This window comes from Arachis hypogaea, chromosome 2 (genome assembly GCF_003086295.3).
Source record: "Arachis hypogaea cultivar Tifrunner chromosome 2, arahy.Tifrunner.gnm2.J5K5, whole genome shotgun sequence".
Taxonomy (NCBI): domain Eukaryota; kingdom Viridiplantae; phylum Streptophyta; class Magnoliopsida; order Fabales; family Fabaceae; genus Arachis; species Arachis hypogaea.
In genome coordinates this window covers 75,494,934-75,507,853 of record NC_092037.1, presented here as the reverse complement: position 1 = coordinate 75,507,853, position 12,920 = coordinate 75,494,934, and positions in this window count along the sequence as shown.

The following is a 12,920-nucleotide window of genomic DNA, read 5'->3' as shown; positions in this document are numbered from 1 at the left end:
ACCCGTGTCTACCTGTGTTCGTGTGAATACCTGACTGGAAAGCACGAACTAACAACTATCTTTATACATCTCTCAGACGGCTAATCCATGACTTCGTTGGAGAATTCTGGAGACTCTAGTTCAGCTAATTTATGGGGAGATTAGAGTCTCTGTGGTATAGGCTAGAACCCAAAGAAGCAGCATTCTCTGATTCGGAAGATTTGACCTTGTCCGTGGAGTTTTGAGTAGGATCGCCAAGAGAATGAACTGCTAGAGCTTCACCCTTCGTCAAATTGGATGACCACGGCCAATGGCGTTCAATCTATAGTAGAGGAGATCAATGACCATGGCCCATGGTATTGATCACATACAGCCTGTCATTGAAGAAATCACTCACAAGAAAAAAAGACAATAATCCCAGAGTTATTCCAGAAAGGCAAAGCAACTCCAATCCTCAACTATGTTCCTATTACTGATTCTATTTAATTTACAAAGTATTAGCACCCTGTTATATTAGACCTCCTTCACTCTATCAAACATTCAAACCAACAACCTTCTGATCTGCTTGACTAAGACCTGCAAGATAACCATAGCTTGCTTCAAACCACAATCCTCGTCAGATCAACCCTGACTCGCTCAGGTATTACTTGGATGACCCAGTGCACTTGCTGGTACAGTTGTACGAAAGTGTGGGGATTCGTGCACCAAGTTTTTGGGTTGCCGGGGATTGTTCAAGTTTGGACAACTGACGGATTATCTTGTTCCTTAGATCAAATAATTCTTTTATTTTATTTAAGTCTTTCATTTTTATTTTCTTCTTCTTATTTTCGAAAAAAAATCAAAACCTTATTCAAAAAAAATATTTTTCTTTTCTTTGTTTAATCTTTGTTCTTGGTTTGATTCTTCTGTTTTTGTTCTTATCGCAATTTTTGATTTTTTGGGTCTTTCTTTCAAAAAAATTTCAAAAATAATTTCTTTAGTTAAATCTTGTGTCAAATTATTAAGTTTGGTGTCTTCTTGTGTTTTTTTTTTAAATTTTTGAAAATTTTGTGTTTTGGTTTTCAAAAATTTTAAGTTTGGTGTCTTTTGTATGTTCTTGTGTTCTTTGAATTTCTTGAGTCTTGTTCTTGGTGTTCTTCTTAATCTTCAAAGTGTTCTTGTTTTTCTTTTGTTTTAATCTTAAAATTTTTAAGTTTGGTGTTCCTTGGTGTTTTTTCCTCCAATTTTCGTACATTAGGTCCATTTAGATCTAAAAATTTTAAGTTTGGTGTTTTTTGTGTGTTTTTCCCTTTCCTCATTAAATTCAAAAATAAAAAAATATTTTTTCTGTCTTTATTTTAATTATAATTTTCGAAATTTCCTTTAAAAGTTCAGATTTTAATTTTAAAATTTTTTATCTTATCTTATCTTAGCTTTAAATTTAAAAAATCAAATAATTTTAAAATAAAATCCTTTCAAAAATCATATCTTTTTCAAAATCTTATCTTATCTTATTTCAAATTCAAAATTTTAAAATTCAATTTCAAATTTTAAATTTTAAATTTCAAATTTCAAAATTCAATTTTCAAAATTCAATTTTCAAATTTCAAATTTCAAAATAAAATCTTTTTCTAAAATCAAACTTCAAATTCTATCTTTTTCAAATCTTTATCTTGTTTCAAATTCAAAAATTCAAAATTTAAAATTTCAAAATTTAATTTTCAAATTTCAAAATTTAAATTTCAAATATTTTTAATTTAAAACTTATCTTTTCTTAACTTCCTTATCTTATCTTATCTTACCTAACTTATTTTATTTTTTTATCTTATCTTTTTTTTTATTTTAAAAGAGGTAATGACCAAATCAGTACCCGAAAGATTCAAACGCTGACATTTTGGTACCTCACTATTGTTATTAACAAATGGTCCGTAAAAGATTTTAAAATTTGACAAGCGTACCCACGAGTTCGTCGGAGCACATCTCCGGCAAGTACAGTGCTGACATGGCCACTACATTTTGATGACATAGCGGACCCCACCCCCCCACCCAACCCTACTTCTTCCTTTCTTCCTTTCCAACGCACTTTTCCTTCCCCTTCTCCCTCCCCAAAGCACTCCCCCTTCCCCTTCTTGAATGCACTCTCCCCCCTCTCCAACCCTAATCCTTCCCTCCCCCTCCCTAACGCTAATCCCCCATCCCCAACACACTTCCCCCCTCCTTAATCTAAAATCCCCCTTTCTGAACCCTAATTCCCTTCCCTTGCCACTTTGAATTCTAATCCCATTCCCAACACAGTATCTCACACTCTCAACTCACTCTCCCCCAACACAGCAGTGGAGCTCAATCTTCTCATTCTTACAGAGCCAGTATCATTGACACCGCACTGTCGCCATCTCGTCGTCGGGTCTTCTATGTCCGCCAGTGTCATCTATCTCCTTCATGGCATTGCGTAGTTTGTGCGCCTTCATCGTTGATGCCTTAAATGCTTGTATCTGTTTGCTACTAGCCCCCAGTTGCTACCATACCTCCTCTGTCTGGGTTCCATCTTAGCTCCATCATGTCGTGTCCCCTCTGTGTCTGGTGTTCTTCTTCTATTCTTGCTTTGGTGGTGTTGTATTAAGTTTTATTTTATTTTATTTTGATTATTGTATATGAATTTGTTTATTTTCTTTGAGTTTTATTGTTATTAATTTCTTTGAATGATAATTTAACCTAAAAATTTGGGACAATTCATGATTTTGGGGCAACTCTGTTGATGTTGAGGTTGTTGTTGCTGTGAATGGTGGCGTTGAAGGAGGAAGAGGGGAGCGTGCGTTGGGGAAGGGATAGTGGTGGAGATTATTGTTGCTGTTGATATTAAGGCTTTGTTACTGCGAGTGATGGGGTTGAGGGAGGGAGGGGTAGTGTGGATTGGAGAGGGAGAGTGGTGGAGGTTGTTGTTGCTGTTGATGTTAAAGTTGTTGTTGCTGTGAATGATGGTGTTGAGGGAGAAAGGGGAAGTGTACGTTGGGGAGGGGGTTGTGATACGGCGGGGACTATGATGGGAGAGAAGTGTGCATTGAGGATCGAGGCTGCGACAGGGAGCGAGAGGAAAGGGGAGGGAGTGTGCGTTGGGGAGGGAACTTTGGGGGTGGTTTGCCAAGTCACTAAAACACGATGGCCACATCAACATTGTGCTTGCCAGAAATTTGCTCTGACGAGCTTGGCGGCACGCTTGTCAAATTTTAATATCTTTTAAGGACCATTTTGTCAATAACAATAGTGAAGTACCAAAATGTCAGCGTTTGAATCTTTCGGGTACTGATTTGGTCATTACCTCATTTTAAAATTAAATCTTTTTCAAATCTTTTTAATTTTTATCTTATCTTGTTGACGTTTTCAAATCTTTTTCAAATAAAATCTTTTCTAATCTACTATCTTATCTTGTTTTCAAATCTTCCCTCTCTTCTTTTTCAAAACTTCCTAATTAATTCTTCTCTCCTAATTTTCAAAAATTCCCTTCTTCTTCTTTCTCTTCTATTTTTGAATTTTATTAACTAATTTTCAATTCTTTTTAATCTATTAACCTTATTTTTGAATTAATAAGTAAATATATATATATATATATATATATATATAATAATTTAATTCTTGTTCATCTTTCCTACTTCTATTTCTTCTTTTACTTCTCCTACCTTCATTCTCCTTTCTCTTCTTCTACCTTTCTTCATCATAAACCTAAATGGGAATGAAGAGTTCAAAAGAACTCTGAGATCTTATACAAATCCCACTACTGACTTCTATGGAAGAAGTATTAGCATACCTCACATCAGAGCAAGTAGCTTTGAGCTAAACCCTCAACTTATTACCATAGTGAAGCAAAACTGCCAGTTTTCTGAACTTTCACAGTAATTCTTAGCAGATTTCTTAAAGATTGCTGACACAGTACACAATGAGGGAATAGACCAATTGACGAACAGACTTTTGTGTGGTCTAGAATTTTACAAATAAATTTACGTTTCTAGTATAGCTTCTAAACCAACAAGAATCCTTTCGTACAAAAGATTGTTTGTCACAAGTAACAAACCCCTAATAAATCTAATAATCAAAGTATTCAAACCTCGGGTCGTCTCTCAAGGAATTAAAGGGAAGTGTGCTTATAATTGGTTATGGAAAAGTATGTTTTGGGGGTTTTGGATAAGAGAACAAGAAATAGTAAATGGCAATGAAATAAACTAACAACTAATAAAGGCTCTTGGCAAGGTATGAGAACTGGAAATCCTATCCTAGTTATTCTTATCAATTGTGATGAGAATTGTCCATTGCTCCCACTTAGTTAACCTCTAACTATGGAGGAAAGTCAAGTGGACTAATCAATTTGATTCCTCAAGTCCTAGTCAACTCCTAAGGAAAGACTAGCTTTAGAGGGATCCAAATCAACCAGCAATTTCTAATTATCAATCAACAAAAGAGTTTGATAACTCAAGTGTCTCCAACTAATCAATTCAAGCTAAGAATGTAAAAAGCTAAATTAAAATCATAAATATGGAATACCTCATTTTGCATTAAATAAGGAAATCAAATCTAACATGGAGTTCATAAACCAAATTGGATAAGAAGAGAATCAACAAGAAGAATAGATAAACCAAAGTACTAGAATAAATAAAAGTATAAGAGAATTAAATTAAAGGAATATTGAACCTGGAATTGGGAAGAGATAAATCTAAAACTAAGAGAAATCCTAAATCCTAAGAGACTCTAAAAAATTACATCTAAAACCTAAAATTGAATAATGAGCCGTGAATGATGAATGAATGGATTCCCTCACTCTGTAGCCTCTAATATGTGTTTTCTAGGCTGAAAACTAGGTCAAAAACAGCCCAAAAATTGCCTCCCAATGATTTCTGATATGTCCAGCATGTGCGCATGTCACGCGTACACGTCGTCCACATGTACGCGTGGATTGAACTTTTGCCAGGTCACGCATGCGCGTGATCCACGTGTGCTCGTCGCTTAACAGCCATGCAGCTATGCTAAATTATATATCATTGCGAAGCCTCAGATGTTAGCTTTCCAACGCAACTGAAACCGCCTCATTTGGACCCTTGTAGCTCAAGTTATGACCATTTGAGTGCGAAGAGGTCAGGGTTGACAGCTTTGCAGTTCCTTCAGCTTCTTGTATTCCTTCCACTTTTGCATGCTTCCTTTCCATCCTCTAAGCCATTCCTGCCCTGTGATCTCTGAAAACACTTAACACACATATCAAGGCATCGAATGGTAATAAGAGAGGATTAAAACTAGCTAAATTAAGACCAAAGAAACATATTTTCAATCATAGCACAAAATCAGGAAGGAAAATGTAAAACATGCGATTTACATGAATAAGTGAGAGAATAGTGGATAAAATCTACTCAATTAAGTACAAGATGTACCACGAAATAGTGGTACATCAAATCTCCCCACACTTAAACACTAGCATGTCCTCATGCTAAGCTCAAGAGAAGCTATAAGAGTGAAGAGGAATGGTAGAAAGTATGAGATGCAACCTATCTATATGAATGCAACTACATGCTAAGATATTTATGTCTACTTGGTCAAAAGTAAATAAGCTCTTCAAGACAAACATAAATCATATTTCACTAATTCAAATTATACAATAAAAGACAAGTAAACTTGTAAGAAGATAGCTCATGAAAGCAGGGAACATAGAATCAAGCATTGAACCCTCACAGGAAGTGTATATGCACTCTAATCTCTCAAGTGTCTAGGGTTAATCACTCTACTCTTCTCTAATCATGCTTTCTAAAACTTTGTTCTTCGTCTAACCAATCAACAAGTATTTAGTATACCAATGCAAACATCATGAGGTCTTTTCAAGATTGTAATGGGGCTAAGGTAAAGGTGAGGATATATGTATGGCCAAGTGAGCTAAAATATGAATCTTTGATTAACCTAAGCTCTCACCTAACACACATACACACTCTATGTAACTCTAAAATCATGCCTAGCTACCCAAAATTTCCACTTTTGCATTACATACTCATGTATCAACTTTTCTTTAATTTTATCACATATGCATTGATCGTTTATTAAACTTAACATTGGGGTAATTTTGTCCCCTTATTCACTTATTTATTTAATTATTTGAATATTTTTGGTTTTTTCTTTTTTTTTTTGGAAGCAAACATAACATATCAATGCACATGAGTTTTTAATTTTTTTTCTGGTCTCACATGAGTAGGTACCCAAATTCTCAATATGCTGTCAATGAAACCCTATATACTTTCATCAACCTAAGTTCCCACAGTTCCCCACACTTAATTGACACACAATCTTTAACTTAAGCTAACCAAAGATTCATTTGGGGTAATTAATTATTTTTCCACTTAAGGCTAGTGATGTGGTAAAATATAGAGCAAACGGGGATTAAAAGGCTCAAGGTGGCAAACAAAGGTGATTGAAAGGGTAGGCTATTTGGGATAAGTGAGCTAACAACAAATGATGGCCTCAATCATATGCAAGCATGTAAATACACTAAACAATGGACATATAAAATGGAACAAAATATAGATTACAATCATAGAGAAGAAAACACACAAGAATAAAAATTTATGGCTAAATAATGTGACCATATAATTAAGCTCAAGTCCCACAGGTTGTGTGTTCTTAGCTATAAACTATGTTCCAAATACAAGCTTCAAACAAGTCTAACACAAATTTTTAATTTAAATTAGTGAAATATTGTAAAAAAGATCTTGAAAAGAAACTCATTACTTTAACCAAGCAGTGGTAAAATGTGCACAAAAATCAAATAAACATGCAATCAAGCATGCCAATGCAACAATGAACTACAAAAAATTAAACAATGGTGTTGAAAAGAAGGTAACTAACCCACGGAGATGGTATCGACCTCCCCACACTTAAAGATTGCACCGTCCTCGGTGCATGCTGAGATGTGCAAGTGGACGGGTTGCTACAACTGATGCTTTTTCTCTAAAGAATGTGCATATGGACTTGTGTATTGCTCCAGTTAAAAACTCTACCTGTTCCCTCTTGGTGGCCATCCTGAAAGAAGAGAAAAAGGAAGGGAAAGAACCCACAAGAAAAGATATGAAAAGAAATAAAACATATGTGGGCTAGTGCCAATTAATAAGGTTCTCAACTACATGGTAGCTACAACATGTAAGTGAGAAAATAATAGAAGCACAGGGCATGTCAACTAAATAGCAAACAAGTCAAGGAGCACCCAAAATAATGCAAGAAATATGCAATAGTTGAGTAAGAAAAATTTAACACCAATGTGAAAACAAAAAATATAGAAAAGAAAGGGAGAAGAAACAAGGAAGTTAAAATACCATGAATGCGAGTAGGTAAATGTAACAAATAGAAGAAAAGAAAGGGAATAAGGATGAGAGAGGAGGAGAAGAGAGTGGAAAAGGAGGAAAGAAGGAGAAAAGAGTAAAGAGAGAAAAAGAAAAAGAATGGAGAATAAAGAAGAAAGAAAAAGAAAGAAGGAAATTAGGATTTGGAAAGATAAGATAAGAAGAACAAGGTTGCGCAGGGTTCTGGGCGTGTTGCGCCCACGACGCGTACGCGTGCTCCACACGTACTGATAAACCCCAATTTCATGGTTTATTTTGTACTTATTTTAGGGGATTTTATCATCTTTTCCCACATTTATTCAATAAAATAGCATGGTTTTGTAATTCTCCCTTGAATTGTGCTTAAGTGTAAAAAATGCTTTTTAGGCCCTTAAATTGGTGATTTTAACTCACTTTAATTCTATTCGATGCCTTGATTTGTTTGTTGAGTGATCTCAGGTCCATAAGGCAAGTATTGGATAGAAGAAATAAGGAAAGAAGCATACAAAGTGAAGAATGCATGAGGAAACAAGAATTGGAAATGCATCGATGGGCGCGCGCACAAAAGTGACTTCGCGTAGAGACACGCACGTGCACTGACGCATCCGCGCGGATGAAGAAATAGCCAATAGACGCGCGCAGACATGGCACGCACGCGCGGATACTCGCACATGACTCACTTAAAGGCAAAACGCTGGGGGCGATTTCTGAGCTGCCCAGGTCCAATCCCAACTTGTTTCTGAGTGTATTTCATGCAGAATTGAAGTCCAAACAAAGGGGGTAGCAATTAGTTAGAAAACATGAGCCTTTAGTTAGTTTTCTAGAGAGAGAAGTGACGTTAGGATTTTTGCTAGTAAAGAATTTCGTAAAAATATAGTCGCGTTGTGAGTATAGATTCTAAACTAACAGAAAATCCCTTCGTACAAATGTTTTGGTTGTCACAAGTAATAAAACCCAATAAATTTATAAACCGAAGTATTTAAACCTCGGGTCGTCTTCTCAAAGAATTGCAGGGAAGTATGATTTATTATTGGTTATGCAAGGGTATATTTTGGGATTTTAAAAAGGGTTGAACAAGTAATTTAATTGACGAGAAAAATAAATAAATAACTATAAAATAAACTCTTGGCAAGATATGAGAAATTGGAAATCCTATCCTAGTTATCCTTATCAGGTGTGACGAGAATTGGGTTTTAATCCCACTTAGTTAGCCTTTACTAAAGCAAAGGAAAGTCAAGTGGACTAATTAGTTTGATCCTCAAGTCCTAGTCAATCCCTGTGGGAAGACTAGCTTTAGAGCAATCTAGATCAATTAGAATCTGCCAATTTCAACCACCGCTAAGTTTGACAACTCAAGAGTTACCAATTAATCAACCAAAGCCAAAAGGGAAAAAAATCTACTTGAATGAAAATAATTTGGATAAAGCCAAAGCATCCATAACATATAAGTCTGAAATACCTCAATTTATATTAAATAAAGAAAATCCTAACATGAATGGCTCATAAGCCAAATAGGCAACATAAGTAATACAAGCATTAAAGTATCTGAAAATAAAAGAGAAATATAAAGTAAAAGGAATATTGAACCTGATGAAGAGTCGAAATCCTAAATCCTTTAAGAGGAATCCTAATCCTAAATCCTAACCCTAATCTCTCTAAAAACTACATCTAAAACCTAAAATTGAATTATGATCTGATATGAATTCCCCCTTTGAGTCTCTGCATGTTCCCTGACTTTAATCTGTATTTTTGGGCCAAAAACTTGGTTGAAATGCGGCCCAGAATCTCTGCCAGCGACTTTTGTAATTTCGCAGATCGCGCACGTCACGCGGCCGCGTCATCCATGCGATCGCGTCACTCAGCATTTTTCGTACCACGCGTGCGTGTCGTCTACGTATTCGCGTCATTCGTGCAGCTTCCAATCCGTGTGGTTGCGTCAGGCACACGAGCGCGTCACGGTAATTCCTTCTATTTCGCGCAGTCGCGTGAGCTATGCGACCGCGTGACTTCTCGCTGGTCATCTCCTCAATTCCTTGTGTTCCTTCCATTTTCACATGCTTCCTCTTCATTCCTTATGCCATTCCTGCCCTATGAAGCCTGAAACACTTAACATACAGATCACGGCATCAAATGGTACGAAGGAAGATAAAAATATACAACTAAAAGGTCCTTAGGAAGAAAGTTATTAATCATAGGATATTTTTAGGAAGGAATTGTAAATACATGCAAATCATATTAATAAGTGGGTGAAAAGCTTGATAAAACCACTCAATAAAACACAATATAAACCATAAAATAGTGGTTTATCAAGAAGCTCCCTCTTCTCTCTAGAATTAGGTTAGGATTTGTTTAATATCTTGAAGATCTTGATTTAATTTCATGATTCTATCTTGTTTCTTCTACAATTTCTTATTTCTACATCTTGTTTCTTTAGTTGTAGTGTTAAATTCTCATTTTGCTATCTTTTATGTTGATGAACATTGTTGGATCTAATTTCCTTTTAATGCAATTTTGTGTTTCCATGTCTCTTTTATGTTTATCTTCATTGTTATTGTTGATTTCTTGCTTATGTTAGTTATGGATTTCCTTGATTTTAGCATTTTGTGATGTTTATTTTTATTGCACATTAGGTGTTTGATAGAATGCTTCCTTTATTTTTTGAGTAGTTCTCTTGACTCTTGGCCTAGGCTAAGAGGATTGGGTGATCTTGAGTCCTTGGGTTTTATTGAATTGGTAATTCTAGAACTCTTGGGGATCAATTTGATAACCATTGACTCTACCCTACTACTAAGTTCATTAGTAGTTAGGTTGGGACTTATGGATTGATGTTGATCAAGCCATTTGACGTACACAAAGCCTAGGAGTAGACATTGCGTACTTAAGGCTTTAGTGAGTAGACCTAATGAGCTCGGTTCCTTATAATTATCAATATTTGATTTGTTGACAAGGATGGTGATCTCAATTACCTATGCCTTTGCCAAGAGTCCTTTACCTTGCTCTCTTTAATTACTTGCTTGATTTACTTTTCTTGCCCCTCCTAAAAATCAAATCCCTTGTTTCCTTGTAGCCAATAATTGACCACTTCATTGCAATTCCTCCTGAGACGACCCAGTGTTCAAATACTTCGGTTAATTTTCATTGGGGTTTGGTGACAAAACCAAAATTTAATTTGATGTGAGAGTTGTTTATTGGTTTGGAGCTATGCTTACAACAAAGTAACCCCTCTCTTCAAAAGGAAAGTCTAGACCGACAACAAATCTACGCAACCACGTACGCATGGGTTGTGTAGAGAGGGAGGCGAGGCGTAAGCGTCGCTTACGCGTACGCGTGACCATGTTTGTGCTGCTCGCGCGAGGGCATCGTGGCGCTCGCACAACCCTCTATTCGTTTTGGGATATGTGCCAAAATGTCATATGATGCGTGCGCGTCACGCACGCGCACGCGTGGAAGTGCAAAAGTGGAAAATGGTGCGCACGCATCAACAACGCGTACGCGTGGGTGGGTTTGTGCTTCTAGCATAGTTCCAGCACCAAGCCAGCATAACTTTCGGCCAATACACCTTTTATATCGAATTTGCAAGGTCACGCGTGCGCGTCATTGACGCGTATGCGTGAAGTGCCAAATTCTCAAATGACCCGTACGCGTGAGGGACGCGTATGTGTGGTGATGCTTGTGTGATTGGCACACTTTCTGCACTGTTTCCACGCAACGTTCTGTTCAGTTTTTTTATGCAATATGCAATATGCAGATGAAGATGCAAACTATATGTACTAATAATGAGAAGAGTCACTTAAAAAGAAAACTAAGAAGAGAGAAAAGAACGATCATACAATAGTGGGTTGTCTCCTACCTAGCACTTTTAGTTAGGTTGGACAATTGATGAGTTCCTTGTCATGGTGGCTTGTGCTTGAACTCTTCCTGGAATCTCCACCAATGCTTGTAATTCCAATAGCCTCCGGGGTCCCAAACTAGGTGCATAAAGCCTTCAAGCAAGTCAAAGCAGGTGACAAGGCCCCAAGAGTGATGACTGTTGGAATGAATTCCGGGGTCCCAAACCTTGCTTTTACACCTATCTTCTTGTGGGTCACCATTGTTCCATCCGGGTGGCTCGCAATTTGAATTCTCAAAGAGACATCCAAACAACCTTCTAGACCTATTCAATTGAGCTCTACACCAATCCTTACACTTCAATTTGGAGCATGCAACCATATTGAACCTTGCAGAACAACTCTTTCCACTGACCATCTCCCTGTTACTCTTAAAGCCAAAGAGAGCTCTAAGTTGACCATCCGTCTCCAGTAGCCCATATTCAAGTGGGAAAGTAAAGGTCAAGGATAAGAATTTTACCTACTTGAATGTTGTGTTGTACAGTAATGGCCTTGTGAGAGGTGTTTCTAATGATCTTGCAAGCTCCACTCCCATGTGCTCTTCTTTGAAATCTTCCACCTCCTTGTAGGCTTCTTCAATTTCAACCTCTTCCTCTTGGTAGCTTTTTTCCAATTCAATCTCCTCTTTACTGCTTTCTAAGGGCATGTGAGGTTTTGCTTCTTCTTCTTTAATCTCCATGTCAAGTCCAATAGGAGAGGATTCAATTATAGATAAGGATTCATCAATGATTGAGTCCATCTCTTGATCAACTTCTTCAAAGTCTTCAACCAGGCTATGCCTTGGAGGTTGTACACCCTCCTCAACATCAATTTCAAACGTCTTTAAAGGAGGCTCTATAACTTGACTTTCCCATGGAGGTTTGATGCGTGAGCATCTTGTCTATCTTTTCCTAGTGAATTTGCACTAAAATTGCTGAGTTTAATTAAGAATTAATTATATTTTAGCCACTATGGATGCTATTTTGAGTTTTGTGCAATACTGTTTATTTTAGGTAGCATTCGGCTAGATTTGATGGAGTTTCTGCAGCACAAGAATCAAAGAAGATGGCTGCGAGGAGCGACGCGCACGCGTGCCTGATGCGTGCGCGTGATCTGGAAGTATCCATGGCGACGTGTCCGCGTGACTGACGCGTATGCGTGATTTGAAGATTTGCTCAGCGACGCGTCCGCGTGACCGACACGTACGCGTGACATGCGCCACATGCAGAAAAACACAGAAAAATGCTGGGAGCGATTTTTGAGCTGTTTTGACCCAGTTTTCAGCCCAGAAAACACAGATTAAAAGCTGCAGAATGGACAAAGCAAGTGGTCCCCACCCATCAGCTGAAGACTGGTTAATTAATTCGAATTTAAATTCAAATCTTATCTTTTAGGAAAAGATATTATTTTTAATTTTAGATAATTAGATTTTAAATCTACTAGGATTAGTTATAAATAGGAATTTAGACGCCATCAGAGAACACAGTACATTTTTACCAGAACCCTTATTTTTCTCTGAACCATGAGCAACTAATCCTCCATTGTTAAGGTTAGGAGCTCTGTCTATTTGTATGGATTTATTCATTTGATCTTTCTAATTTAATCCATGTTTAGATTTATACTTCAATAATTGTCTTCGTTCTTTATTTTATGAACATTGGGTGGAACGGAAGTATGACCCATGTTCTAATTGAGTTCTTGTAAAACTTGGAAAAGCTCTTTACTTGAACAATAGCTTGAAAACATATTATACTTA